General features: G+C 41.9%; 1 protein-coding gene across 1 annotated transcript in view; it reads left to right on the top strand.

Annotated features, from left to right (window-relative positions):
* Nucleotides 1–24,528, top strand: part of PCDH15 (protocadherin related 15) — a 518,357-nt gene that overhangs the window by 23,742 nt on the left and 470,087 nt on the right. The gene's annotated exons all lie outside the window — the stretch shown is intronic.

Here is a 24,528-nt window from a genome sequence, read left to right as displayed (position 1 = left end):
TTCTCCTGTGTTTTGCTGCTTTGGAATGTGGTTTGGACATTGTTTAGCAACTGGTCGTTGTTTGATTGGTTTCATGTGAATTGTTTTAACTTAATGACCAATCACGGTCAGGCTGTGTCAGGACTCTGGAAGGAGTAATGAGTTTTTCATAAATATCTTTTAGCCTTCTGTAAGTAGGCTTTCTCTACTTCTTTAGTAGATCCTTTCTCTATTCTTTAGTATACCTTGGTATAGCATTCTTTAACATAATATCATAAAATAATAAATTAGCCTTCTAAGAACATGGAGGCAGATTCATCTTTCCTCCCCTAACGGGACCCCGAAAACACCACAGTCCCTCTTGTGGAAAAGTGTGTGACATTCATGGTTCCTTACATGAGGAGAGCCCATAAATCCTCTCACTGTCCCTCAGAAGTTATTAATTGTTGTGGCAAGTGTAAGTATCACAGGATCTTTGTCCTTCCTAAATTGGAGAGCTATGGCACAATGGACATTTTTGGGATCTGTTCACCTTGATTATCTGGGTCAAGTTATCTTTTCTTGTCCTTTTTTGTTTGGATTTAGATATTTATTAGTTTTTATTTATATTACAGTTTTACAAACTCTGAATTTTATAGTACTTTTTTTTAATGAGTTAAAACTGGAGTTGTATCTTTTTTTATATAAGGTTTTTAAAGGATAAACTGACTAATTAAGAAATGACACAAATTATTTTTATTTTTAACTTAATAACTACTTGTGTTTTGTAATGTGGACTTTTTTATTTAATTACATAATATTACTTAAAATTATGAAGAAGGTGAAGAAGGATTAGTTTCTATTTTAAAACTTTAGTTATATATATTATTGTATTTTAAAACTTAAATGTATGTAGTATCACATAGTAAAAAAACTAAATTTAAATTACATACTTATAATTTTAGTTCTATTCTTTAATTACATAATATTACTTAAGCTTATAAAGAAGGTGAAGAAAAAGGATTAGTTTCTGTTTTAAAACTTTCATTTTTTAATATATATTACTCTATTTTAAAATTTAAGTTTTTTACTCTGTGATATTATATATTTATTTAAACTACATGCTTATTATTTTGGTTCTATTATTTAATTACATAATATTACTTAAACTTATGAAGAAGAAGGTTAAGAAGAAGGATTAGTTTCTATTTTAAAACTTTTATCTGTATTATTGTATTTTAAAACTTTAAACTTTGAGTTTACTATGTGATACTACATACTTATTATTCTAGTTCTATTATTTAATTACATAATATTACTTAAACTTATAAAGTGAAGAAAGAGGATGAGTTTCTGTTTTAAAACGTTTATTTTGTTATATATATAATATTTTAAAACTTTAAGATTTTTACTATGTTATGAATATTATATACTTTTATTTAAACTACTTACTTATAATATTAGTTCTATTATTTAATTTTGGAAATTTTCTCTATGGTCTTAAGTTAAATGTAATGGTTTTTTGGGGGTTAGTGTCTGATAGTACAGAAAGTTTCAAGTTTTCAGTAACTAGGGTTCTTACAGGAAATGTTGAATTCTTGGCTGAGGAAGAAAGGGGAAAATCCCCAGATTTGGGGCTTTATGGCTTTCCAGTGACTGTTCTGAGGGATGCACTGAGCCTGCAGAGGAATATTTCTGTGCCTCCTTTCCTGGGATTGCTCAGCCAAATGGTATTTCCAACCTTAAGATGGAATTTGAGTGCCAAGGTGAATATGTTGCTTTAGTAGCAAGTACAGGGTAGTTGAAAGAGGATGAAAAGGATGAAGTTTAAAGGCACCCAAAAATGGGAGAGATCCTGGTGTTATCAGTGGTGCTGCTCATTATTTGTTTGAGGTAATGTTGCATTTTTCACCCCTTTTGCTCCTTTCTGCCCTGCCTTACAGCTTCTTTCCTTCCAGGGCACTGTGCAGGTCCACAATAAAGGAGATTGTGGCTTTCAGTTCTCCCTGTTTTCCTCTTCTGTCTAAATACTTTTTGGATTTAATCTAAATTTTTATGGGAGTTGTAAATTCAGTGCTGTTTAACAGAGGTTAAATGGATATACCAGAGATTCTGATGGAGCCACAGCTGAAGGAACATTTGAGCAGTTTGAGCATTACTTGTACCCACTATTAAATTTAGGACTCTTCTGAACTAAGCAAGGTTTTTTCATTCGTCTTGTCCTGTGCTTGAAAGCTTGTGCTGAACAGCAGCCCCCAGCTATGTTATTTCATTTACAGCTGCTCACAAATAGCCAGCTCCTGTTAGACTTTTGTATTTCTCGACTATTGAACAACACCTGGTCCTCTCTGCACGAGCAGGGGTGTGAAGCAAACCTCTGTGAAAAGCATTAAAATCCCCTTTTAACACTTTAACAAATTCCTGATGCTGCAGTTTTTCATCAGTGACTGCATCTTCTCTTGCCTCCCTTCAGCCTTGGACCCTGCTGTGGGTGTTTCACACACTGAAATCCCTGCCCTGCATCCTGTACTCCACCTCTGCATTTCCCCCCTGGCTTTACAGGGGTAAGAACAGACTGTATTGATCAGCCCTTGCGCTTGAGGAGTTTTATTTAATGTTTTATTTAATTTTCTAAGCTACACCTGGGGAAACTCAGTGGGTGTGTCTGGGTTTCACAACAGTTGGTTCTGCTTTAAGGATTTGTTTACCTGTAAATACATAATTCAATATTCCTTTAGTGTTTTATGAAATTAGCTCAGATTCAAATGAAAAGGAACATGTAAGTTTGATTAAAACACAGTTTAGTTAACACCATGACAGGAGATGGGCATTTTTGAAAGAAGCAAATGAAATTTGCATACAATAAATAGGAGTAAATCCCTGTTTTCTAACAGAACTGTTTTATTACAGTACATTGTTGCAAATACAATGAAATTATATACAGAATATAAAAAACCTCCTAAAGATTTTCTAAAACCAAAGATGTTGGTATGCAAATAGAAGTTTGATAGATAATGCCCAGGTGTTCTCATTTGTGTCACTTATCCCTTGCTGCAGAAAAACATGGCAAAAAAAATCACTTATGAGCTTTCTTCGCATATTTTTTACCAAAAAGAGCTACAAATAATGGTGTCTGTGGCCATGTAGATCTGTTGTGTGTTTAATATATTCATTTTTACAGTTGAAGATGGCTTTTAAAAGTGCTGATCTCAGTTCTTCCAAATGCAATAGGCAAGCCTGGCGGCTCTGCACTCGTTTTGTTGTTCCTAAATCTAAGAGCAGCAAACACAATATGAAAAAGGATTTCAAATCTTAAATACCAGCCATGCCAAACTCCCAAGGTTTTTTGCCAATGGCTGGAATTCAGAGAATTAGAAATAGAATTGTTCATTACGGTCAAGGTGCTGTGATAAAACGTGTGGTTTGTGCTTGTTGCAAGTGTTTGAGGATGTTCTTTTCCTGAGAGATTTATCACATGGAAGTTCTTAATTATGAAATCTGTACTTTTAGTTGTGCTGTAATGTTGTGACCATAAGGACGTGGTTGTCACTTTGCCTCAAAGGCCCAGCTCCGCTCGGTGACGTTGGGATTTATCTTGGTTTGCTAGGATAATAAAGTGCTATGATCTGCTCACACTGGTAAACAAGATCCAATTTCATTGCTGCTGACAAAGCCATGTGTCTTCAGTGCAAAGGAAAATTGGCCACAGGCACTGCACAAGCCACTGCTGCATATTCTCCTCTCCTGGTTTGTAAATATTGTCAGCATTGCTTCAATCATCATTTGGGGCTTTCATTTGCTCTTCCTGTACTACAAACGCTCCTCAGCTCCTTTTGTTAAGGCTGGAAGTTGCAGGGATTCTGCAGAGAGCAGTTCTAAGGAAAACCTTCAGAGCACAGGATTTGGGATGTTTCCAGCTTGTAGTGTGGGTGCTGGAGTGGTACAGACTGGGAGGGGACCTGGGGATGGCTCTGCTCCCCCTCCTGCCTGAGGTGATGCCTTGAGAAGGCTGCCCTAGAACAGAGTTAAAGAATAAAGCAGGGATTTATTCAAAGGATCTCCTCCATGGATCCACCTTGGGCAGCACAAGAGCCCAGCCAGGGCTGCACCCAAGGTGAACCAAAATGGGCACAAAATGGACACCCGGTCATGGAGTCTGTCACTTTGATAATTTCTGCTTCATTTGCATATTGGAGTTAATTGTCCAATTACAGCTTCAGGTTATGAAGTTCCATCCTGCTTGTTTTTCTCTCTTCAGTCCACGTTGTTTATTGTCTTGGGCCTGAGATTTGGATCATTTGCCCTTGGTCCCCAGCTAGAGCAGGAATTGTTTTGTCTCCCTGCTTTGTGAACAGAGCTCACCATCCCTTAATGTGAAGCTCAGAACTGCACACCAAAGCAGCACAGAATCTGAAATATAGAAAAGCTAAAACCTGAGGCATCAGAGGCAGGGCCAGCTCAGGGGGCAGACCAGGCTCTCCAGGGCTCTACCTGGGAAAAGCAGAGTGGGGAGACTGCAGGGCCTCCCCTCCAGGGGATCCTTCCCCAGCAATGCTGCTTGGTTTCCAGCCTGGAGGGAACTCTCCCTTTCCAGTGACATTAAAAACAAACTCTGACTCCAGCCACAGATTATTCCTGAGGCTCACAGAGTGGAGAAGTGACATTCACTTGTTAAAAGTACTCTTCAAAAGCCAGCACTGAATCTTTTGTTTCCCAGGATGTTTCAGATCAGGAAATAGTTATTTGCATTGAGGGTGTATAAATATTTCTGGATGTGTCACATTTACTTCAGTGCAAACCTTTGGAAGTGTTCAGTGTCTGGAAGGTTGGGACGGTATTTCAAGGCGAGAGTTCCTCAGTGGGGAGTAGGAAGAAGGTGAGAACCCTGGGCAAGTGTCTTTAATGACATGCACATCATCTCTGTGCTTGCTGCAGGAGGAATTTCTATATTAAACCTGAGTGCATGTGTGAGGTTGTTTTAATACTGCTTTTCTAAAAGACTTATTTGCTATTTGAACTGCACAACGATCTGGGTAGCTTGGGAACATCTCAGAGCTGTAAAACATCCTTGGGAAAGTTGTGACATAAAGGAAACAGAAAAACCTGCACCTCTTTTCCCTTTCAAACCTTCCAGTCCATTCTCAATTTGATGGTCATTTCTGAGGGACTGAGAGCAGCACTTCAGCAACTGAACTTCAGCTCAGGTCATTCTCTTCCCAAAGAACTGCAAGACAAGAACTGAAAGGGATTGAAGGGAAAAGGTTTCAACCCAACAGAGCAACCAGCATGTCAGAGTAATCCATAAAAGGTGTTGTTGTCTATTTATGATTAACAGTTCCTTGGTCCAATAGGTGTTTAGAAAGATTTGGTTAATGGAAGAATCCTGCATGTCTTGATTTTCTTGAATTATTTCAGCTCAGTTTCTGTTTCTAACCCTGACCAGCCCCCAAATCGGTTGTGGATTTTCTTTTGAAATTACTTCTAGTGAGGCAGGAAAAATCTGGGTGACAGTGTAGATATTCCCTAAGGGTATGAGTAACTCTGGAGGGCTAGAAATGGGAAATGGTGTGGCAAATGAAGCTTTTAGGGTTTTTTAAACAGCTTTTTGCTTGAGTCTATGCTAGGTGAAGTTCAGGACAGTGCCTATATCCAGCCTTAAAGATGGACAAAGCATAAAGCACTTTCTAATTATTCCCCTCAGACCTGCTGTAGTAAGCAGGACAAAAATTGATATCCTTTGAGAAATCTAAGATATTGCCCCATTCTGGCAAAGGAGAATATGGGCTGCAGTGGGAGAAGGCAACGTTTGGAGAAATTAATTTAAAATGAGAGTATTTAGCAGGCATCCAACTGTCTATCCTAAAAATAGTACTGATAAAACAGTAACTGCTGTGACATGAATTGGAAATACAATTACTGATATAAATATCCTGTCAAGGCTCGATGTTGGAGAAGGAGGAGTATTTTATCTGAGCAATTATAAATTACACATAAAGATCTTCTGCACACTGTGCATGATTATAAGTTTAATAGATCTAGTGGCAACACATCCCTGTGGAATCAGAAGCTGAGGCAACAGAATCCAACATGAAATAACTGCAGGTTAGCCTGAAAAGACCTCTGCTTCTCTTTTTGTTTGCTAATTGCTTCACTTAAGAAATAAATACCGTGATTCAGAGCAGGATTTATGGCATCCAGAACCTCCCAGTGCCAACCTGTGTGTTTCCAGTCCCAGTGGATTTCAGAGCAAATCTGAGTTTATGCTGGGCACAGAATTGAATCTGCCACAATTGATGTATCAAATGAGTGTCTTTTAAGTCCTGCACAGTTTTGTTTCTGCTCCATGTCGTGCTCAGGAGCAGCCTGGCTTTGCTCCTTCGCTCATTTCTGAGCAAGAACAGCAAAACCAAACTCGTAGGAAATGTTTTAATGTCCATTAAAATGTGCTGCTCTCAGGTCCTGATCCCTGCTCGTGTGTTTTGGCAGAGGCTCAGCGGGCTGCTGGCCACTGGGAGAACTGATTTTTTGGGAGAACTGATTTTTGGGGACATGAGGAAACTCAGCCATCCCTGGGTTATTTTTTAGGGCAGTTCTGTATCAATTCTTGATCTTCTTTTTCTGTCTTGGTCAAGGTCAAGATTGAAGCACTTGAGATGGTATTTTGTGTTCAGACTCAGATGTTTATTAGTTCTTATCTGTGTTACAGTCTCACAAACCCTGAGTTCTACAGCATTTCACTAACAAGCTACAAAATCACCCTCTCTCTCTCTCTACAAGGAGAGATATTTTTCCTTTTAAGGAAAAGTCATCCAATTAAGAAGTGACACCTAAATGATTTTTACTTTTAACCCAATAACTAATCACTCAAAGTCTGCAATGTGGACTTTTCTGTCCAATTATACAAAAACACCCAAACCCATGGAGAAGAAGGTGAAGAAGGACCAGCCTCCCTCCTAAAACCTCCATCTAGTTTATATATATTACTATGTGCTAAAACATTAAACTCTAAGTTTCCCACCATGTGATATTGCACACTTCTAATCAAACCTCACACCCATAATTCCAGTTCTGTCATTCCATTTTGGAAGTCTTCTCCACGGCCTCAGGTCAAATGCAGTGTTCTCTTGGGGATCAGTGCTTGTCTAAAACTTTAAACTCTAAGTTTCCCACCATATGATATCACACACTTCTATTCAAACTGCACACCCATAATCCCAGATTATGGCAAGAATTGAATTCTATCATTCATTCAGATAGAACTGAATTCTATTATTCAGTTTTGGAAGCTTTTCCATGGCCTCGGGTCAAATGCGTTGTTCTCCTGGGGGTCAGAGCCTGTCAGCACAGAAAGTCTGAAGTTCTCAGCATCCAGGGTTCCAGCAGTTTTGTAGTTGAGCTCTCTGATTTGCAAAGGTGAAAACAGGCAGCCCAGAGAACCACAGCACAAACAGGGGTATATTGGAAGTGAAACCTTGGCATGTGAGCAAGTGAACCAAAAGCATCTGTGGTTCCTGATTTCTTGGTCTGAAGTGCAGGGTGAGAGCCAAGGAGGAGTCAAGCACACTGATAATTGTCCCTGCAGCTCACACTGAGCATGCCATGGCAGCAGAAACTATTTCTGGAGTGACTGCAAATGATAACCTTTAATTCACTGCTTTTCAGGTGCTCTTCTGAGGTAGATAATTTCCTTATTTTTGTGAGTCAGGAGCTCAGGTTATCAAATCAGAAAGGGTTTTTGAATGGACCAGCTCTGAGGGAATTGATGCTCTGTTTCAGAGCAGTGCTTCTCTCTGGGTGTGTGCTTCAGCAGAGCCCAAACTCTGGTTAATTCAGGTTACTGTGAATTAGAGAGCTCTTGCACAGCTGGAGCATTTGGGAATAGGTTTTATCATATGGTTTATTTGTAGATGAAAGAGTTACTGACATCTGCTGCCCCTCTGAAGTAGTTCTCTCTTGTTTTGTCGAGTTGAGGAATAAAAACCCCAAATTTTTCCCTGGTTTTACTTCTTTGTTTACAATACATCCATAGTTTCATTCACTGATAAATTCCTTCCTTCTATACAGTGATTTAAACACAACAAACACAGTTACACAAGGGAATTTCCTCTAGGTCTGGAACAAAGGAGGGGAAGGACTTTTCTCTCCAGCATGGTCTGGGAAAACACAGCTTAATCTCACTTTAAGAGGGACTGGGATGGCCCTAGGGGAGGATAAAGGGGGATTGGAGGGGTGCAGGAGAAAATTAGGGGGGCAGGAGAGGGATCTTGGGGTTGGTTTGGGGTCATCTGGGAGGCTTTGGGGCAATTTGGAAATGTATTTTAACTTCAACTTTTCATTTTTTGGAGGCTTAAAGTAAAAGAGAGGATAAACTTCAATAGTAAAATTTACTTTTTTCTGCGACAACAGTGATTTGTTTTCTTGGTTTGAAACTTTGGTTTTCTGAAGAAAGTCCTTGTCCCTTGGTTCAAATGAATTCTAGTTAAAATTAATTGCAGCTGTGGATTAGAATAAGGGTGTTGTGTCTTCCCTTTGCTGTTCTTCTGAAAGTTATAGGCAAACTGTAAAGCTCTGTATGGGATAAAAGGCATGGGCAAGGATTTCTGGATCCAGTATATCCATTTTCTGTACCCAGATTTCAGCAGCTTTAAAGAATGGCTCTCTGATGTTAAGGAAGCATCCATGGCAGTGTGGTGGCTTGTGACTCTCAGGAATGGTTGGGAATTTCCTTGGGCTGTCAGGTTATATTGGTACAAAGAATAATCTCCCTTGTTTTGCACTTTTGAATTAAAATCCCAGTTTTTATTCCAAGCTGCTAGTTTGCTTTTTTGTTTGTTTGTTTGGTTGGTTTTTTGTGTGGTTTTTTTTGGTTTTTTAGTACTTCATGTCTTTTTGGGTTTCTTCTCTTCATTCTCCAGAAAAGTTTTAGCTAGTGTTGTTTACAACCACAAGTAATATTTTTGGGGAAAATGGCTTTCCATGATTATGGGGAAAGAAAATTTTTAATTTTAATCCCTTTGCCAATTAGCAGAACTCTTTAAACACAGAACAGAAGAAAGCAGAAACTTGTTACACAAAGGCTGTCTCTGCTGTTGAATTCCAAGGAGATGGAGGGAATGTCAGTTATTATTGGCAGGCAGTAAGATCAATTCATGATTTTATTACCTTGATCCTGTATTTAGCTGAAAATGAAAGGTGTTTGGAAAATGAGTGGAGTTCACATAAGGAATTGTGTGGCAGCAGGGTAGGTCACTCCTGTGGGATTTTTGGATATGGATCTCCAAGGCCTGAAGGGCTCAGGCTCTTTCTGAGCTCTGCTCTGCATGACAGTGATGGGAAGAGTGATTTTAGGCAGAATTGTCTCATTAAAGGAGGATGCAGTGATAATTCAGCCTCAACTTTCACATTGTCTCCTGGTCCTGAAAATTGCTTTTGTGTGTTGGACCTGAGAAGTGTTTTTTGGAGGGGTCCTGGATGGCTTTGGCAGGATGGATGAGAAAGGGGAATTTGTACTTTTATTGGCCAGCTCCTCTCCACCCCACCAGCACACAATGGCTGTAGGAAATGGAAAAATAGAAACTGAAGGGTTTGATTTGCAGCCTTGGGAGAAGCTTGGATTGATGTAAAAATAAAAGTACACAGAGCTTAAGCAGAAAAATTATAAACTTATGTTTCTGTAGTTGTAGGTAACAATATGCCTTAAAAATGGTTTTCTGTGATTATGTAAGTGAGAAACTGTGTTGGGTAAGATGGTGAAGGGTTTTATAGTGTAGTATTGTAATTGTAAACTAAGAATTTAATAGTAATGTAATTACACTTACATTACATACTAATGTAATTGTAATCTAACTAGTAATGGAGTAAACTAAGAGTTTATAAGTTATATTATAAGTATATGTGAGTATGTGTAATAGTAACCCATTGGATCAAAGTATCCACAGTGCAGCAGAATTAAGTGAAGGTGGTAGGTTAGAAAAACAAAATAAACTTTGTGGCAACTTTCTATTGAATTAGAAAGTTCTATATTGCCTTGTAACAAAGCAACTTGTGACTACTTTGAGCTATGGCCACCTGCTTAAATCTCATAGCCTTTGAGGCCGATGTTTATCTGAGTAATAAATCATTTTTAGCCCATGATCACATCCCTGCAATTAAAGCATCAATAATAATTGGTATCTCCTAGATAATAACAACTGGTACTCAGTGTGAGCCTGCCCCTCTGGCCTGGTTTGCCACGGCACAAAAGGATCAGCACTTGAGCAGCAAAGCCTCAAAGCCACATCCATGAGCATCCCCGTCCCTTTCATGCTTAATCCCTTCAGACTTAACCTCCCAGATAAGCTCTAAAATGTCCCTTTCCTTCCCTTTCCACTGTGGCACGAGGTATAAATAGATGACTGGGAGGCTGGCAGAGCAGAAGATCCGTGACTTTTGGCTCTACAGACAAACAGCATTCATCTGGGAATATTTTTAACCATAAAACATGAAAGAAAATGAAGCTGCACTCTAACACAAGAGACTGTGAGGCAGTGTAATCCTTAATTTGGATTCTGCTGTCCCCAGGTGAATAAAGTCCTACCATGCAAACTTGGTGACATTTCAGTAAATTAATTATTTACCTGTTGATTGATTTTTATAATCCTTTTTGCATTTTATTTGATGTTTTCCCCTCGTTTTGTTGATGTGGAAGTCACTTTAAATAAATGATTCTCAGGCCAAACATGAACATTGCTCCTTAAAGAAAAAACTGGGGAAATCAGGAGATGGTGCTGGAATATGAGGGGCACTTATACACCCTCACTGTTATATTTCAGTGCCATTTTGGTTTGGGCTTTGTGGCCATCAGGGAAGTGGAATTTACCTCTTCAAGCAAGTTGGCAAAATGGAACAAAAGGCTTCAACCACCTGGAGGAGGGGTAGGGAGGGGATGGCCAAGGCTCTTTCCACCTGAGAACAGCCACAGGTTAGATAAGAAATTCCATGGAAAGTTGTTTGTTTGTTTTTTTTTTTTAATTCCCATTAAAGTCCTGGTTTAGGCCAATTTTGGGAGAAAAATCTCTAAAGGGGTTTCATCAAAGAGTGATGAAACAATGGAAAAAGGACCTGGACAAGCTGAAGCAACTCCATCCTTGGAGATCTTCAAGCCTAAATGGGTAAGGCTCTGAACAACCTCTCCAGGTTGAGCTATGTGGAGAATCAGGTTGGGTTATTGGTGATTGTTAAGACACAAAAAAAGGGATTAATTCAGTTTGAGATGCCTGAGAAGAATGGCACTGTGCACAGATTACAGGTGCAGGTTGTGTGTCTGCTAAGTGTGTTTCCTTCTAATTATTGGTGCCAGCTGGAAAAGGTTTCTCTCAATGTAGAGGATCACATGAAATGAGGGAGTGCAGGTTATTTGTTGTGTGTTACACTGATATCAAGCCCTGGAGATAATATTCCACCTGTTTCCACCAGGAAAATTCCACCAAGTTTCCACCAGGACCTGAAGGTCCACTGGAAAAAAAAAAAAACCAAAAAAAAAACATTTATAACAGTTCAACATTCTAAGGTCAAGTAACAGTAAAGAATTCTGTGCCCTTCCTCAATATTTGAAGCTTCCATTTTGAGGATGGCACGAGAAGCTGCACCCAAGTCCTCCTTTGGGCTGGAGCGCCATAAAATGTGTTTGTCAGAGCTGAGGAGCTGGCCCTGGATGGCCCCACATGGCCTGGCAGGAGCAGCAGGCACTGGAGCAAGAAATTAAGGCCATGGTGTCGTTCTCAGCCAGCAATGGAGAAGGAGCACATGGTCAAAATGGATCTTGAATCCCCAAGTTTTTCTTGAGAATGCATTACAGAGCCTTAGAGAATCACATGGGTTTTTTACACATACCTTTCTGATAGATAAAAATACAGCTTTTGCTTTCCCTTTAATGGGAGTGAGATAGGGTTTGTACATAAGAGAAAACTGAAAGAATGCTTTCAACCAGCACAAAAACTTCTGGAACTTCTGAGATTACTGAGGAATAAAATGAATTTTATGTGTTTCCCTTTTCTACAGAGCTGAAAAAGCCTCCCCACTGCTGGGTCCAGTAATGTTATAAAAATAAATAATGTTATTTGCTATACAGCCAAGTATTGAACTTAAATACCCCGTGTGGCACAGCAATTACAGAGGAGCTGTTGCTGGTGTTTATTCCAGGTTAATCATGGTGATCATGGAATCCCTGAGGCTGGAAAATCCCTGCCAGCCCATGGAGTCCCAGCTGTGCCCAGGGCCCACCTTGTCCCCAGCCCAGAGCACTGAGTGCCACCTCCAGCCCTTCCTGGGACACCTGCAGGGCTGGGCACTGCAAAGCTGCCTGGGCAGCCCCTGGCAAGGCCTGAGCACCCTTTGCATGCAGAACTTCCTGCTGCTGGCCAAGCTGAGCCTCCCCTGGCCCAGCCTGAGGCCCTTTCCCCTTGTCCTGTCCCTTGTAATCCTGGGGGTTTATTGGAGGTGTTTGTGCTGGACCTGGGGTGAAACAAAAACTTTTTTTTTCCTATGCAGTGAATTTTCCATAGAAATTTAAAATCTTCTTTTTTTTTTTGTAGAGTGATCTGATTCCAAGTGTTTTTAATGGAAAGATAATAGGAATGGGAAAACTGTTTCAGGATGAAATGAATTCCTTTAACCTGGTGTGTGAATAGTGTTGGGTCAGCTCCTGGATATCAGATTTGTGGGGGAGATGAATTTTGCTAAGAAGGTGAAAATGCATTTTTAGTGTGCATTTTATAGTAAGGGTAAATTTTGTCACTTGTCATAGATTTATTCCCATAAACAGAACACAGATAGGCAGTCTGGATAAATGTTTACGAAGTTTAAGTGGAGATATTTCAATTTATTTTTCTATTTTCTTTTATGTTTATGTTGGCATTTCACTCATCTGTAAATAGAAAATCTTTCCTTCTGAAAGTCATTTCCAACTCAGATTAACTGCCCATGAAATTTATAAATTAGAGTTCTGTGAATAACCTTTTTTTTTAACCATGTTCCACAAACTCCTCATATTTTCGATTTTTTGTTCATTAAATTGAAGGATGACTATAGGGACAAATACAAATAAGATGGGAACAGTTAATGAGTAACTTGCATTAATTCTGCTGCATATTGCTTTGCTTCCCTATTCAAGTTTTCCCTCTACTTCCCTAAAACCTTCCAGGGTGGAAGGAACATGCCCAGACCAGAGTAGGGCACTTTCAAAGGGATCCTTAAGGCAAAAGGACCATAACCAAGTTCAACTTTTGTGTTTTGGAGTCTTTTTCTTGCCTCTATTTCTTCTAGCTTTTTACAAGCGTGGTTTCCTTCAGATGACCTCACTAATTCAAAATTCCTGGGGTAAATAAGGTGGGGAAGACTCCTCCTTCTCCTCCTTTCTTCTTCTCCTTTCCCCTTCCCTAAGCGCACAGTACTTTTCTCTGATTTATTGGAAAACATGAAGTGTGCGTGGCAAGAGAACTCTCTGAGAACCTCAGAAATTGCTGCTTCCAAGGCCCAGAATTGTCACACCTCAGATAATTTTATTTTCATTTTACTTTGATTCGAAAGTGCTTTGTGGGAGGGATTCAGCCATTGCAGGAAGTGTTTTATGAAGAGGTGCAGTGATAAAAGGGTTTGTCTATGGATATAAAGCCAGAATTTTATATATTTTCTTCTAAAATTAATTTATAGAAAACTCTCCATTCCTCAATCTCCCAGCGGTCACCTTTGTTTATGAATTAATGAGACATATTTGCATTAATATCAGTATTAACACATACTATCCACTTGGTTTCTGGAGAGATATTAAAAAGATCTGGTTTTAAAGTACTGGAATAAAATGAATCAGAGAACTCTCACTTCAAATGGCTGAAACTCTGCCCTGGAGATTCTTTATGATGTTAATTGGGACAGAGGGGCAGGGCTAAGTTGGGCTGGGCTTTTCTAGCTCAGAAATGGCTCAGTGCTGGCAAGTGGTGGGTGAGGACCCAAACCTTTGGGTTGCAGATTTTGTTTTTGAGGTCAGAATTCGAGAAATCATCTGTGGCAGAAGAGGGATGGAATTTTCATAGCTTTTGCATTAGGTGGGCTGTTGAGTATCAGAAATAACCTGGAGAAAACATGCTGGGAATGTGCAGTAGTGGAGTCACAGAATCGCTGAGGTTGGAAAAGACCTTCAAAACCAAGTCCAACCATCAACCAGCACCACCCTGTTCCCCACTGGCCATGTCCTCAAGTGCCACATCCACACATTTTTTGAAGACTTTCAGGGATGGGGACTGCACCCCTGCCCTGGACAGCCCCTCCCAGTGCTTTACAGCCTTTTGAGTGGAGAATTCTTTCCTGCTGGCCAAGCTGAGCCTCCCCTGGCCCAGCCTGAGGCCCTTTCCCCTTGTCCTGTCCCTGTTCCCTGGCAGCACAGCCCGACCCCCTCTGGCTGTCCCCTCCTGGCAGGGAGTTGTGCAGAGCCACAAGGTCCCCCTGAGCCTCCTTTGCTCCAGGCATCACTGAGACTGAAATTTATGAGCTGCTGATTTGAATAAGAAGGGACAATCTTTTTGTGAACTTGTTTGCTTTTACAATTTTCACAGGACATCACGAATTTTAGATCAGCATTTATTCTGGTGTCTGTTTATTCAGATACAGAGGCAGAGCAGAGATTGAAGAGAGATTTTCTCTTCTAAAAAATAAATCTTTCCAATCCAAGCGCCACAAACAAAACTCAATGAGTGTTGGTGTGGGGTACCTGGTACGTATTCTGCAGTGGGACCATCCAGGTAGATGGCAGGATAATGTCAGTGTGGTTCCACTTCCCAAACCTGATCTCTAGGGCACCTGCAGGTGCTGGGGCAGGAGAACTTAATGTATTTCAGAATAGGGAATTCATGGCAGTCTGCCCTCTGCTTATTTTGTCTTTTTGCTAACTCGTAAAAGCACTGTAGAAGTACATTTCTTTGAAGTGTTTGCAAGGTTATTTTAACTGGAAAGTTAAAATATAGAGTATTACCTTTGAATGTGCAAGAGGTGTAAAACACTGGCCTTAGTGTCATAAATACACAATGAAAAAATACCTGGGTTTTATGTTCTGTGACAGCACTTCCATAAAACACCCTTCTGTAATGAGTGAGGAACAAGTTTCCCAGAGCTGAACTTTAAAACAAACTTTATTGCTGGAGCTGCTGCTGCTTTCCAGAATGAACCACGTTGTGAGAACTTCAATCTCTTCCCCACCTTTTGCTGTTTGTGAATTAATACCGTGGGTCATTTTAATTCTTGCATAATTTTTGTACTTGTGTCTGCTTAGAAGTCAAATGGGATGAAAGAATCAATCATTAGTGCTCTCAGAAGGTGCTCAGAATTTAAATTTGAGCTCTCTAAATAATACAGATAATCAATCTTCTGGGAATGCTGGAAACTGAGGATTTTGATGCATTAATTGTACATCAAACAGTTTTGCTTCCCTCAGTAAATGTCAGATGACCCAGATGGAGCTGCAGCCTGGTTACCTTCAGAAAACAGAATGCAGATAGGCAGGCCGGACAAATGTTTCTGAGCACAGAAACAGGGAATTGGAGAGGAAATTTGCACTTCAGCACTAGGAGAAGAGAGGATTTTTGCCACTGCTTTTCCTGAAGAGCTGAACCATTCCATGTTTTCTGGAGGCCCAGAGCCACGTGCACTTTGCCTGTGTTGATGGCAATTGTCCTCACTGCAGCTCCATGAGTTCCACTGGAATGGAGGGACTTTCTGCTTCACTGCCTGAGCCAAATCCCGGAGTCTCTCATTTTTGGGAGCTGCTGTCAGAAGCTGACATTTCTCCACTGTTTGTTTCAGGTGACAAGAGCTCAAGTGAATTCCTTTTGCAAGCAATTCACTTAATTCCCTTGATTTGCAAGCTGCAGGAAAACAAATTACTTTATTCTGCAGTCATGGCTGCAAATTCAGTGGAAGAAACTTTTCCTTGTGAGGATGGGGAGACCCTGGAACAGGGTATCCAGAGAAGGGCTGCCCCTGGATCCCTGGCAGTGCCCAAGGCCAGGCTGGACAGGGCTTGGAGCAGCCTGGGACAGTGGAAGGTGTCCCTGCCCATGGCAGGGGTGGGAATGGATGGGATTTAAGGTCCCTTTCCAACCCAAACCATTCCATGACTCTCTAAATGAGCTTTCTTCACCTTGGTGTGGTTTTCCATCAACTGTAAAAAGCACATTTGGAGGAAGCACTGGGGAAAACCAGCCTGGTGTGTTCAAGAATTGGGGATTTACTGCAAAATGGTGGCTGAGGCCTTGCTTTGGACAGCCTTGAACAGGGCAGTGCTGTGTGACTGAGGAGGCAGGAGAGGGGACAATGACAAGGAGGGTGTGTTTGGCAGGAAAGGGAGGTTCCAACCCTGAGCCTCTTTCAGTGGTACCCTGGAGGTCTTCTGGCATCTCAGAGCAACGCTGCTGCCTGGGCTGTGAGACACAAAATAATTCCTTTCTTTCTGTCCTCAATGTCGTGTCCACTGTTGAGCAGGATTGTGCCCAAGCTGGAGAAAACTTTGTTTTTTCTAAACTAAACAGGATCCAAATTTGCAGAGGTTATTTAATGAACTTCTTTAAGACTGAATATTTTACAACCCTCTGGAGTAAAAAGAACACCTGTGAAAGTAAAGGTGCAAGCAATGATCTGCTTGGGGTATATTCTCAATTCCAAAGTGAGAAATCTCAGGGAGTCAATTACAGTCTTGAAATTTTAGAACATGCAATCCACGCTTCAGAAACAGGGTTTAATTTGAGTCTTTTCCTGCTGCAGGAGGCTGTAAATATCATGTGGAGCTGCTAACAAATGAGACATGATGATAATGGGAGAATGGATTTTAATCCTCAAAAAGCCACCAGAAGTTTGGGTATTTCATATCCCAAGGATTTTACACTGATGTTTAGTAATGCAACAGGTGTTTGCCTTAGAAATTGGATGTGTATATGAAATGGAAGCTATTGGAGTTTTATTCTACAATTATGTAATTATTTATGTCTCAGAGTTCTGGAGAAAACGTAGAAAAATATTAGAGTATTTTTGTTATGGAGAAAAGCATGTCATGGGAAGGAAGAATTCCAGAAGATCAAACTGATTGTCTATCAGGTTCTCACACTGACCTCCCCCCACTGCCAAGACAGGGAGCAGTAAAGTTGCCCCACAAGGTCACTGGTGAGGCCAGGAATGTGCCAGAAACATCTGGCAGGAAAATGAATTCCAGATTCCTGCAGCTGCCTTCTGCCCTTGCCAAGTTGTGCCAAGGGAAGGCTGGAAATTTGCTTTAGGAAAATTCCTTCAGCTGCGTTCCTTAGTGAAGGGAGTGCAAGGAACAAAGCCTCCTTTTTCTGCCACTTGACCCCTTTCTCTTCTAGGAATATCCAGGTTTGAGAGTTTGACCATGGATGTGTAACTTGGCTGCTGGGAATAACCCAGCATGACTGCAGGAAGAGGAGAAATCCAAGCAGGTTCCCTTGCTGAGCGTGCAAGTAATCATCAGATCCGAGGGGTTGAGTGGAAATCCAAAATAACCTCTTCTCTGACTAATTAGAAGTCTTTAATATCATAGAATCCCAGAATGGTTTGGGTGGGAAGAGACCTTAAAGCTCATCTCATTCCTGGTATGTCAGGGACACCTTCCACTGTCCCAGGCTGCTCCAAGCCCTGTCCAACCTGGTCTTGGACAATTCCAGGGGCAACCACAGCTGCTCTGGGCACCCTGTGCCAGGGCCTCTCTCAGAGGGAAGAATTCCTTCCCAATATCCCATCCATCCCTGCCCTCCTTCATCCTAAGGCCATCCAGGTCATTTGCCATTCTGCAGTTTGTGTGTGTGTGTTGGTATCCGGCCAGCCCAGATGTGCTGTGCCGAGCCTTTATGGTTTTTCACTGTAGGTTCTCCTCTAACACGAGGCATTTAGGCTGGAGAGGCCACCAGGCACCTGCCCTCCCTGCAATCTGTGCTGGATAATCCTGCTGCACATTCATCAGGATGCTCTGAGATGGAGCAGCTCATTTTGCTCCCGCGTCCCCCGCAGCGAGGCTGCTCTCAACATCCTGCCTCAAACTGCCCCTGGCTCTTTGATACATATTTATCCCGTGCCCACAGCCTTCATTTCACTGAGCTTAAAAAACAAAACCAGTTTGTGTTTGCCCTTGCACAGCTGGTGTGTGAAGGGAGCAGCAATCTTGTCTCCAGGCCTTCGTGTAGTCAGATTTAAGAAGTTAAGAGCATCCTGCCTTGTTTTGTTAAATTCTCCTGAGGTGTTTCTCCTCCTCTAATTCCTTCTCTCCACACTCCAAAAAGATTAATTCCAAGTACACAGCCCAGACAAGAGGTGGTGTTGGAGATAAGACCTCATGTTGCTCCCCAGGATCTCAGCAGGTCTCTGGCTCTACCTGAAGCCAGGCGAATGCACTTGGCAAAAAAGCAGCAGCAAAACTGAGGATTAAAAAAGCATTTTTGAAATGTGAGCAGCTTGGGGAAGTGAAGCACAGAACTATAGAATCACACACTTGGCATGTCCTGCTCTATGTGTGGAGTCACCTGTAGGTATTTATGACATCAGAGGTTTGATTAAATATTTTGTATTATAAAAAGTAAATATTTAATTGTTGTGGAAGTGCCAGAACCAGCTGAAATTGTTCTGCTTAGGTTTGACTTTATCAGCCACGTCATTTGATCATATAAATGCATTATTTTAGGTTTGAGATTGTGTGATTTTCTTTTTTTTTTTTATCAGTGGTAAATTTGTGACTTTTTGGTAATCTCAGGTTTAGGCCTGTTGTGGTAATTCAGAACTATTTTCCTGTTCTCCCCTGAACTGATCCTGTGCTTTTGCACTGATAACTAATGGATTTAAGGAATCCACAATGTGAACAACTGGTCTGTGATGCCCTTTATGATTGGATGTTTGAAGCTGCTGCTCCATCTGTGAGACTGAGCCCCTGCTGATGGGACTGAGGTGGTTCAGGGTTTGGTTCTGGAGTTATCTGGAGTTATGGGTGTGTTTGTCCAGTGCCAGCTGGGAACAAAGCTCTCCAGAGCCCCAAGGAGGTGTTTCCAGGCGAAACTCAGGATCAGGACCAAGCCCCTAGGTTTAGGTTTTCACTGGACAATGATCATCTCTCCAGGCTTCATCAGGTATTTGAGATGCATCATGACACAATTTCATCAGCTCCTGGTGTCACTTTCCCCTGGCACGATGACCATGAAACACACAATGGGAACGTTCATATCTGACATCCTACAGGAATGGTGGCACCTGACATCCTACAGGAATGGTCACAACCTGACATCCTACAGGAATGGTCACACTGGACATCCTGCAGGAATGGTCACACCTGCCATCCTACAGGAACGTTCATATCTGCCATCCTACAGGAATGGTCACATTGGACATTTTTGGCTGCTCCTGCAGATGATGTTGCTCGCTCTGTGGGGACGTGCCTGTCACTGGGAGCAGCTCAGGCAGCAAGAGCTGCAAGCTCAGCACAGCAGCTTTTTCTTGGCTGTGCCAGAAGAGATGCTCCTGCTGCTTCCTGGATCTGTCTCCAGCCTTGTGGGGAACCTCCATGCTCCATGTCCTGGGCTGGAATTACTGCCAGGCTCTCCTGAGATCTGCTTTGAACTGGGGAACTTCTGTCTTAGTGTGAATTATCATGGAATCTTGGAAGGGATTGGGTTGGAAGGGACTGAAAGCTTTTCTCATCTCACAATTCACTGTCCCAGGCTGCTCCAAGCCTGATCCAGCCTGGCCTTGGGCACTGCCAGGGATCCAGGGGCAGCCCCAGCTGCTCTGGGCACCCTGTGCCAGGGCCTGCCCACCCTGCCAGGGAACAATTCCTAATTCCCAATATCCCATATAAAAGCCTTGGTGTCTGACTTTAATGCTGAACCATGGTTGCACAAGCAGATTTTACTGAGCCAGGCTTTAGAGGTGGTGCTGTTTTGTGGACTCTCAGCCTTGGGTTGGAACTAAAGTGTAGTCACAGGGCTGGGCTGGGTGAGTTTTAAAGCATCCTAAAAGAATGTGTCTGAATATGGAACTTCTATAGGAGCTGGGCACCTAATGGCCTTATTTCTTATTCTAATCTGGTAGAGGTGATTAATTTGCTTCCATACCTTTATTTTTAAATTTGTGACTTCGATTTTAATGTGGGTTAAACCTTGGATTTTCATCTGGGTTGCAACCTAGTCCACAAGGTTGTCTGTGACAAAAGTTCAGTATCTTATATGGCTTATTGTTTTTAACTTTTTGTGTAGAAACTTTTCACATCTGTTGCTAATTATCACTAAAATCACTACATTAATGACTTTTGCTTAAATACACTTTCACTTCAATTATCTTCATCGTGTGTTAATTGCTGTTCCAAGCTAAGATTTTTTGAACAGATATGTTTCCCTCAAGCAAATGTCTTAAAGTCCTGTCAGCTGTTGTTTTTTTCAGGTGTGGTTTTTCTGGTGTGCGTTGTTCTGGGTTTTGTTTTTCATTTTCTTGCTCTTCAGCTCCTGAGTTGCCTTTATGTGAGTAACTGCAGCTGTTCTTACCACCAGCCCTTCCCCTCCTGTGAACCAAACCCCTCCTGGGGGAAGGATGTGTAATTTGACTTTTATATATTGAGAGAGCAGGTTTGGAACAAATTGGGAAGGATTTCAGCCCTACAGCTGCTCTGGGCTTAGGTGGACTAGAGATGGAACCAGGAAAGCTGCTGTGTATTCCATACTTTCTGATGTAGTTTCAGAATCATGTTTCAATTCATGTGTATGTGAACGGCTTAAACTGAATCATCCTGAGAATTTTCTGATGTTGAAATCTGTTTTGGCCTCCCAGGTTTTACCCACCTGACAAAGAATTCATTCCACCCAAACTGAAGGTGCCCACACTCGTTTTGAGAACTTCCTTTTATTGTTGCTGTCTCCTTGGCTGGAATGAGCTCCGCTGTATATTTTCTATTTCTCTATTGAACTGTGCTGCAGATGACAAAGCACAGCCTGCTCCTACCTCTCCAATTTCTCCCCAAGTGCCCAATTCAGTTTTCTTCCAGTTGTTCTTTTAATACCACTCAGTAATTCATTCTTTTCATGAATTCTCTGGGTTTGGTGATGTGCTGGCAGCAGCTGCTGCCAGAGGTGCACAAGTGCCCTGATGAGGGCAGCAGGGATGGTTTGTGATGAGTCCTCTCCCCCTGAGCTCAGCTGGGGAATTATTTTTAGCACTGCTCTCCTCTAGGCTCTCTATTGTTTGCTGAGACAATGCAGCTGCACTGAAATATCTCTGTGCACTCTGGGCATTTTGCATTTCTTCAGCTGCACTCCCAAGGTAAAAAGGAAAAGATGAAATTCTTCACAGCTGAATTGAGGAATTCCAGAGAAAATGCCTATTTCATCTCCTCCAGCCTTGCCTCTCTCTGTTAAAGGCACAGAGAACACAGCAGCATCTCTCAGCCCCTATTCAAAACAACAAAGAAGAAACTAGAATTTTTTTAAGTGGAATCTGCCCTGTAACCATTTGGATATTTTGTTTGTTTGGGGTTTTGGTTTTCTTTAATTTTTTTTTTAATTTTTTAAAATTATTATTTGGGGTTTTTTGTTTGTTTGTTTTTTTTTTTAGTTTTTTTTTCTTTGTGTTTTTTGGGGGTTTTTGTTTGTTTGTTTGAGTTGTGGTTTTTTTTGTGATTTTTTTTTGGTTGTTTTGGGGTTTTTGGGGTTTTTTTGGTTTTCTTTTTTCCTGGAGTAGCCACTAATTCCAGAATCAACACCCAGAAAAAAAAAAAAAAAACAAACTGATTAAGAAACTCTTTTACTCTTTCGTGCTGCTATCAGCCAACACTGTGTTTTAAAACCTGCTGTCTAATTTAGCGCATTAAACCACAATATACTTATTCTGTTTCTTGTAAGACATGGAAAGGAAATGAAAGATCTCTTGAAAGATTTTTTTTTTGGCCCTATTTCTACCAAGAGTTAAAAAAATAATAACAATAAATCTGCCAGAATGATACAGAGATCTTATCTCAGGCCTGACTGTTGCATTGGTTTTGATCAGCAATATTGGACACGGAGGGATTTGAGCTCTGTAATCATTTGGATTATGCCTGGGTTTTGTGAAAGCAAAATTGCTCAGTTTTAGTCCACTTATGAATAACAAAAGGCTGTGAAATCTCAGTCATGGTGTTTGGTTTTCTTTAATGTTTATGTTGAAAACTTAGGGAAATTGGTATCTAAAGCTTATAATTAAAAATCAAATAGGAAATTGAGTCTGCATCCTGCTGCAGGGTTGATTCAAGTCATCCCTAATGATGGGGGAATGCTTCTGCCATGATTAGACAGCTTCAGGCTCAGAGGAAAACCCTTTAATTAGCTGGGAGAGGAGAAGCTGCTGTGGCTGAGCCTTTGCAAGGTGCTTAATTTGCCTACTTGTCTTTGGCTGCAGGTGCCACTAATGCTGAAAAAAAATGTTGTAGAAAATTTTCAGGGTTTGGGGAAGTGATATTAGAGAAAGAGTAAATTATTTCTTCAATTCCCATTTTTTAGTATTTTGCCCTGGGGTATTAATCTATAAATACATTGATTTGTCTTCGAATATCATAATTATCTCTCTTTAGCAGGGATGGCTAAACTGACTTCCTTCATTTATTCTCAAAATAATTGTTCTGGTTATTGCCATGTTCTGATTGTTAACCATGGAACACACTGGTTCCAGAGGTACTGCTGGCCATGGAGAGCAGATCATCTGATAAATTTTTTATGTCAGGATACATTTCCCAGGAATTTTGTTGTCTTCCTAAGAAAATCTTTATCACCACATCAGTGATATTCCTCAGCTCTTGCCATCCTTTAAGAATGGGACCCTGTTTTCAGAATTCAAGCAAACACTGCCCTTTTTAGGGTGATTTTTTCTTTTAAATCAGTGCAAGAGCAATGCAGGAACACTCATCAGTTTAGAGCTTCCTGTCAGGTTTTATACACACTGCCTGAAGCATAAATCACTGCAAAATTCGTCTTTCAGAAATCATTGCCACTTAAAAGAATATTTATCCTTTCTATGGGCTGGACATGAAAAGCCCTGAAGGAAAGCAGATGCTTTTGGAAAGGCTTGATGAGATACCTGGGCTTGCAGTAGTTTTTAAAAATCAGACCAAATACTTGATCTTTAGCATTTTTTGAGGTGCTCTGATAATGCAGCTTTGCAGCTGGACTCATTTCTTATCTGTGTTTTTTTTTTTTTTTTTTTTTGGTCCATCAGAGTGACAGCTGTACTTATTTTTTTTTCTGGCCATTTTGTACATCATCATTTATGTTTTGATTGTGTCATGTCTGAACACAGGGAGATAAATGGAAGTTGTTCAGAGGAGCAAAGGATGAAGATGGTGGGGACTTCTATGGCATTGCTGGAACCAGAACTTAAAGGGAATTACTGGAAATATGGGAGCTTTGGGACATTGCTTTCCTGTAATACACCCCCAGCACACCTGGGGCCTGCCTTCCAGAACATTCTGGGTACAGATCCCTCTGTTCACCCCATCCTCAGGTGGTTCTTGGGCTGCCCAGCTGGCATCACTCTCTGTGGCCAGGGCTTGTCCTGGTGACAAAACCCCCTGATCATGTGGACAGGTAACACCAGGAAAGGCAGCACAAAATCAGTCCCTGGCACCTCTGTGTGCTCTGGCTCTGTTAGTACCAAAGTGAGGTGCAAAAGGGATGGAAAGATCAGAGGGAACATGGAATTTCAGGCCAGGGAATCTTCTTTGGTCTGGGATCAGAGCCTGGTGTGGCAGTGCCGGTGGTGGGAGCTGCCTCATGGCACAGAGCTGGGGGCACTGCTGGATCCACCTGGGGCTGAGCTGACCCTCAGTGGGACCTTGAGAGGCTGCAGAGAAACCTGGTGGGGTTCAACCAGGGAAATGCAGGTGCAGCACCTGGGCAGGAGCAGCCCCAGTGCCAGCACGGGCTGGGGGGAGATGGAGCAGCCCTGCAGGGAAGGACCTGGGGGTGCAGCTGAGAGACAAGGTGGCCATGAGTGGACAGAGTGGCCTGGAGGGCCAGTGGGGTCCTGGGGACATCAGGAAGGGCATGGCCAGCAGGCCAGGCAGGGATCCAGCCTCTCTGCCCTGCCCAGTGAGGCACATCTGTAGTGCTGTGTCCAGCTGTGGGCTCTGCAGGGCAAGAAGGACAAGGAGACGCTGGAGAGGATCCAGCAGAGGCCACAGAGATGATGTGGAGTCTGGATCATCTCTCTGATGAGGAGAGGCTGCAGGAGCAGGCCCTGGTTGGGCTGGTGAAGGGAAGGCTGAGGGGGATCCCATCAATCCACACAGACATCTCCAGGGGCTGGCAGAGGGTGGCAGTGACAGGATGAGGAGCAGTGGCCATACATCACAAGTTCCAACTCAACATGAGGAAGAACTTCCCAAGTTCCACCTCAACATGAGAAAGAACTTTGCATGGTCCTGGGGACATCAGGAAGGGCATGGCCAGCAGGCCAGGGAGGGATCCAGCCCCTCTGCCCTGCCCAGTGAGGCACATCTGGAGTGCTGTGTCCAGCTGTGGGCTCTGCAGGGCA

Source organism: Geospiza fortis, unplaced genomic scaffold, assembly GCF_000277835.1.
Source record: "Geospiza fortis unplaced genomic scaffold, GeoFor_1.0 scaffold284, whole genome shotgun sequence".
Lineage (NCBI taxonomy): Eukaryota > Metazoa > Chordata > Aves > Passeriformes > Thraupidae > Geospiza > Geospiza fortis.
This window is presented reverse-complemented; position numbering and strand designations above follow the sequence as displayed.